Here is a 6,591-nt window from a genome sequence, read left to right on the forward strand (position 1 = left end):
GGAGGGGGGGGGGGGGGGGGGGTAGGGGGATAGGAATACACCTGCAGCTGATAGTGGCTACCATGTACTTTGATGTGCCTGTGAATTAAGAGTAGTGATTGATGACAATATTTTTATTTGATCGTGGAACTAGTTCAAGGCTTTTTTCGGAGGCAAATCAATGAAGTATGTTTGCCTTTTACTTCACACCGTGAAGGCATAAAGACGGCTCTCCCTCTCGTCACTGTTTGGACAGCTTCAAACTTGTTTTAGTGGCATTCGATTCCTCAAATCATTTATCAAGTCTTGTTTGGGAAGAGAAGGGAAAGAATTCATATGCATACACCCTTTTTGTTGGCCATATGTGATTCATGCTTTTTAGAAGGCCGACAAGATGTGTGAGGATGTATAAGTATGCATGTGTGTCTGAGTGTGTTTGTCTGTTGATGATCAATCCCTGTATACATTGATATATCTTTTGGATTGCGATACAGGTGTGACCCCCTTATGGTAAGCCATGATGCTCACTGTTACGCTGATTCAAATTTTGAATTCTTTACCTTCTCGATTTTGCTGTTTAAGTACTTTAACCCATCATTAAAATTTTTGGTTTGTGTGTTTGCGTGTTTCCCGTCAGAATCAACCTCGCACCTAAAATGGTAGAACAGGGCTGGTGTGACTTCGTCCCGGAACTGCTGGAGATTTCAGACCATGACACGAGGGAGAAGGTTCTGCACCTGTTGGAGGTGTTACTGCCTCACTGCAGACACTTCAAGAGTAATCCAGCCTTGCTAGATAGGTGAGTGTACTATTTGCTGCTGCTGCTGCCATGCTGTGATACTGTTGATTGAAGTAGATGAAAAATACTTTATGAATCGGAAGTTGTAAGACGATTTCACGGGTGGTTGAATGAGCGGCCGATAATGTTGCAGTGCTTGCAAGCACTCAGTGTATAGGAGGTATGAAATCTTGTACAATTAGTAGGCTAGACATCTGTGTACAGCTATTGCCAGCCCACATTGCAATGGTGCATACAATTGTACTTTGTTCTGGTACCTTGTACTCAATGTAACTGGATGGTGATATTCTGGTGGGTCAGGTAATTTGCTAATCTTTTTTCTTTTCGACATTCAAAATTCATGATAATAAAATCCCCTGTGAAATATCTAGCATTAATTACAGTATTGTATTGCAGTGTTATGTGCAATAACACTCCTGTTTGATCTACTGTCCTGTGTTTGTGTTATGTATTATGGAAACAGAGGCTGGATGAAAGGTGGATATGATAGCATGATCATGGTAATGATGATAGTAGAAGAAATAGTACTGATAGAAGAAGTAAAAGTAGTAATACAAGAAGCAGAAGTGGCGATAGTAGTAGTAGTAGTAGTAGTAGTAGTAGAGGTAGTGGTAGTAGTAGTAGTAGTAGAAGAGGTAGTGGTAGTAGTAGTAGTAGGAGAAGGAGGAGGAGGAGGAGTAGTAATAGTATACAAATATACTTTACCTTGAGAGTTTCTTGTTAAAACTATGGGCAGAGGTGACTCCAAACTGAACTATTCACTGAGGGGCGCAGCCCGGAAGTGAATAGTTTTTTTTTCTTTGTTTGTTTGTTGTTGTTTTTTGAGGCACTGAGGCCTATAGTTTGAACAGGAAACTCGAAATTAGGCAAAGTATATTTGTTTTATATTTTGGATCAAAAATTCAAACAAAAGAAAGGAAAATGGGGGAAATGCAAAGCGAGAGATAGTGGATGCAACCTTGTGAAGGGATCCTATGTTGACCATATGAAGCATGCAGCAGCGCCCGATGTCAGAACTACTTTTTGATGTTTGTTAAAAATGTCACAATTGACAAGCGCGACGTTGTTATTATGACGTCACAATCGTCTTGTTAGAAATTGATACATTTAACAGAGTGGCGGTACGAGCAGCACGCAATGTCAAAATTGCTTTGTGATATCACGATATTGTTTGTTTAAAAATGTTACATTACACAGAGTGATGGGTACAAAGCTGCACACAATTTCAGAATTGCTTTGTGACATCATTTTGCAAATAGTATACTATTTGCAAAATGTCGTCATAGAAGTGACGTCATTTTGCAAATAGTACTCTATGGAGTGACATAGCTGAAAATACCTATAATCATGTGAAGCTCTTTCATTCAACCAATCACCAGAAAATAAATTTTTGATCCAAAATATGATAGTAGTTATGAAAATAGTATTAGTAGTAGTAGTAGGAGGAGGAGGAGGAGTTGCAATAATAGCTTAAGGTGTAGAATACTAGTAGGAGTTTCATTGGATTAGTAGAAGTAGTTTTCATTGTTATGGTATTGAGAATAGCAAATTAAAGTAGTAGCACAAGTAACTAAACAGCATTCAGCAGCATGCCCATGGAAGGTTTTTATATGGGTGAAACAAACTTTGTCAGAATGAAAATGACAATGACAGAATGGGGTTTAATGTGGAGACATTCCCTCAAGGTTAGCAATGAGATTCCATTATGCCCTCGTGGCGCCACAAAATGAGGCATAAGTCACAGGGTTTGGCTCCCGTTTATGACTTTGTTTGAAAAACAATTTCTCCTCTGAGAGAATACCTACCTCATTATCAGCGCAAAATTGGTTGGCATCATACTTAAGGGAGTCTCATAGAGGCAGTAGAATGGCAGTGGAGGGTCTTGTTTGGTTTTTCAAGCGTAGGACATTGAGAAGATAATTTGCAGACAAGACTTTGATTGAAACTGCTTATAAACAAGCTTCTTTCTCTCTCTTTTTTCATCTTTTTTTTTTCATTTTTTTAAAGTGCCGGTTGTCAACATGCAAATTTTAATTGAAAAATTATAAAGTAAATGATATAATGATATTGAAAATTCACCAGAGAACAATTATTGATTTCTACTTTGTTTGCATAAATGAAAGTGTGCCAAGGGTAATGGGGGGAAAATTTTTATAAGTAGATACTAATCGTCAATATGCCCTTGGAGGTCCAAGGTTTGTTCCAAGAGCCTTGAACTTTCAATGTTGATGTTTTAAATATATATTATTGCCAAACTGTGTGTAATCTTTGGCATCAAGTTTGTTTGCAACATTTGGTCGTCTCTTTATTCATTCATTAATTCCACATGAATTATATTATTGACATACATCTAGAGATTATATGAATAGTAACAAATGTCTGAAAATGCATTGTGTGCAGACTGAGCTTGATATGATATTTTATGATACAGAATGGATTTAAATCATCATTCTAGAGTATGTCATATTCAGATTTACCGTAAATGATTAATAAATGTGCAGGGGAACCGACAGAAAAGCAGATGCTTGTGGGGGTAGGTGCCCATAAAAGAAGTCAAACGCATTTACTCGCACACATATACACACACTGCATGCCTGTAAGTACACCTGGACGAGCATGCATGCACACGCAAGCATACAACAAGGAGAAATGAAAGGGAGAAAATACCAACAATACTGTTGTAGGGACAGTATTGAATAGAAAAATAACTTGGGTGCCTGCAACTTTGAGAGAGAGAGAAGAAAAGTATTAAAAGAATAAGAAATTGTAGTTGAGACCATGTGGATCTGTTCAGCAAGCATGCCAAGCAGTCGAAATCAATATTTTGAAAAAGAAGTTCGTATACAAGTGCATATTTGCCTTCATGTATATGTTAGTTTAGATGATATGACTTAAAGCAGCCAATAGTGACACCAACATGACAGGAAAGTGGTATATGTTTTAAGATGAGAGTGTCTCCAATAAGGAATGTCTGCTATGATTTCTTAGTATGTGGTTATACATACAGAATGTAGGAAACATAGAACGACATTACTTATTCCATTTGACAATGCATAATTTGGTGATCTTCTTGTCGCAAATGTTTGTTTGTTTGCTGGTCTTGTACACAATGAGGAATGCATAGTTACTTACACACAATTTGTCTGATTGTTTGCATTTTTTCAGAAGCATGCCTCATGACGTCAAATGGATATATCCTAATTATAAAATGAAATAGCGCTGGTGAATTGGGGATAATGTCAAAGAAAAAACAAACATATAAACAAATGAGAAAACAAACGAATGAGGTCTAATTTGGGCTGTAGCGTAGACACTGTGTATTCCTTGGAGCGTAATTTACTCAAACTCATGAATATATCATGGATAAATTTTGAGGAGCAACTTCCAATGCTAGCACTTTGGCAGACATGCTTTTTCCCGGCCTTAAAGATTGTCTTTGGTGTTCCTCAAATTTTGTGTCCCAATTCTTCTAATCTTGACATCTAATATCTGACCTCCATCTTTCCAGAGTGTGGTGGTAGTTTGCAGTTATTGCTTAACAGTATGAGTTGAGTCATAATCAGTGTATTGCTCCAATTTCATGATTTGATGCATCATTCCATGAGGTTAGTAGGATCCGGTAGATTTCAAACCAGGCCTCTATGCCTGTGTAGCAGTTGATCTTCTTCACTGGCATCAAAGTTGACATTGTAGAGGGAGAAAGGATTGCCTGTGGCTGACATCAGAGAACAGAATTCATCTCCCGAGGGCGAGCATGGGAGACTCATTTCCTGCGGTCATGATATAGGAATGTCCAACTTTTCCTTCATTTTGACGTCTGCCACACCTTACCTGCAGATATTTGCTAAGTAATTTGTCTATCTCTGCCCAGAAGGGTGCTGGAGACATTCTGTTTTCAGGTTGTCTCTCCCTCTGTCTGTCACACCCAGCTCTCTTTATTTCAAGTTAAATGAAAATTTAAAAAGAAATAATTGTCTTTTAGTTTTGGCAGGCACTGCATGACACAGGGTCAAAGGTCACTAAACTGACAAAAATGTCGTCTTTTTCTTTTTCTTTTTTGGCCAGTTGTAGCTTCAGTACAGTTCAGTTCAGTTCAATGACTTCATCTAGTGTGTGCATTGAATACTATCACATCCAAACATAAACACTTGCAGTTCACTAAACTTGGCTCACTGTGAACAATTTACACAAAGTTATCCACTCTTTCAGTACCTTATTTCTATTTCAGTAACACTTTTGATAAACTATCTGTGCCAAATGGCAAAAAGGAGCAGAGCAATCAGATATTTTATAGATCACATCTGCAATTTCAAGTGCATTCCCACATCATGGCAGCATTAATAGCTAGAGTCAAATCAGAGAAAGACAATGGTGGAGGGTTTTTTTCCCCCAAATTGGACCTGAAATGCAAAAGTCACTGAATTTTAAATTCTTCCCTGTTTCCATGAAACAGTGATATTAGGAGCAACCACATCCACAACTGGAGGAGGTGATGATACCATCATGAAGTCTTCCATTGATCTGTACACAAATTATTTATTTTTCTTTCTTTTTTTTACATGAAATTGATAAGAATGACAAATTATTTTGGTGCAGCAAAGATAATCATTAGAACAGATGGGCTACAGTTTGAAAGTTATCAACCACAAGCCTGGTTTTGTATATTTTTTTCTTTTCAGACCAATTGGAGAGTTAGGTGGGAGGTGATGATATCATGTCTCCATCTACTTTATGTTTGTATGTGCAATCGATATCTCTTAACTTTTGTATATTATGTCAATGTTCCATTGACAGTATAATCATTCTTATTTTTCTCCAGGAGAATCAACTTAAATGTAGGGTGCAATGGCATTTTATGGAGTGCATATCATGTCAAGCCATTTATTTTGCCACCTGTTGTAAGAAGAGTTGATTTCAAGTTTGATGTATGGCATTGCATAAAAGGTCTTTTCCATTCTCCTTCTTGATTTTCTTTGCTTGCACAGACTTGCCTCCTTGAGCAGAGACTACCATTCTCTGGCTACAGAAGAGTCCTCAGACGCAGGCAACGTCGACGAATATTTCTCGAGTCTGGTGAGCTTGGTGGATAGAATTCTCTCACAGATCTGAATTTTGTCATCATCGCCAAACTCCTAGGAGGACCACATCAAGATAGAAAGCCGTTGTGCTCCTGAATGACCACAGCAACTTTAATCCTTTATGTGCTTTGAGTGACGACAGTCACAGAAAACCCAACAGCAATGTACTCTCTTACAGAGAAATGGTTAATACTGTGTAGCATAGGGGTGAAAGTCAGGGGAATGAAGCTTTTCAATGCAGTCATGTACTTGGCATTCAAAGTCCTACTGAGAAAGAACTAGGGTTGTAACTACATGTATGTGCAATGCAGTCTGTAGAGCTCTGAGAGCAGCAGTGATACGGATGTTGTGAGGATGTGGTGGGTGGGGGGGTGGTGAGATTTGAAAGTCATTCTGTGTAAGAATACATTGTAGCACAAGGGCTGCTAAACATTGCCCAAGTTTGGGGGGGGGGGGGGGCACTTTGATGGGAAGAATCTGTGGGTGGAACCCTCAAAGAGTCATGGGTTTTGTTGTGACTTTTTGATTAATTCATTTTTTTCCCTTAATAGAGCCAAAAGGGTGTAGGGGTGTAGCCAACCCCCAGTGCCACAGCCCCTTCTTTAGTTTGGAGAGAAGTATGATTTTGCCATTAATGCTGCTGATGGGACTCTACCTCACCTTAACATCCTCTGCACTGAGATTGATTGTTACTGTATACTGATGCCTTGGATATGTGCCTAAATATTGTCATTT

The 6,591-nt window shown here is 38.5% G+C and overlaps 1 long non-coding RNA gene across 1 annotated transcript; it reads left to right on the plus strand.

Moving 5' to 3' along the window:
- Positions 1–378: 378 nt before the first annotated feature.
- LOC139719926 (uncharacterized) lies at positions 379–5,876 on the plus strand. The gene is made up of 3 exons (XR_011710129.1): positions 379–489; positions 617–778; positions 5,764–5,876. It is a non-coding gene; the product is annotated as an uncharacterized lncRNA (long non-coding RNA).
- Positions 5,877–6,591: the final 715 nt, after the last annotated feature.

Source organism: Diadema antillarum, unplaced genomic scaffold (genome assembly GCF_040938485.1).
Source record: "Diadema antillarum isolate AM-2024a unplaced genomic scaffold, OU_Dant_1.0 scf00000010, whole genome shotgun sequence".
NCBI classification, from domain to species: domain Eukaryota; kingdom Metazoa; phylum Echinodermata; class Echinoidea; order Diadematoida; family Diadematidae; genus Diadema; species Diadema antillarum.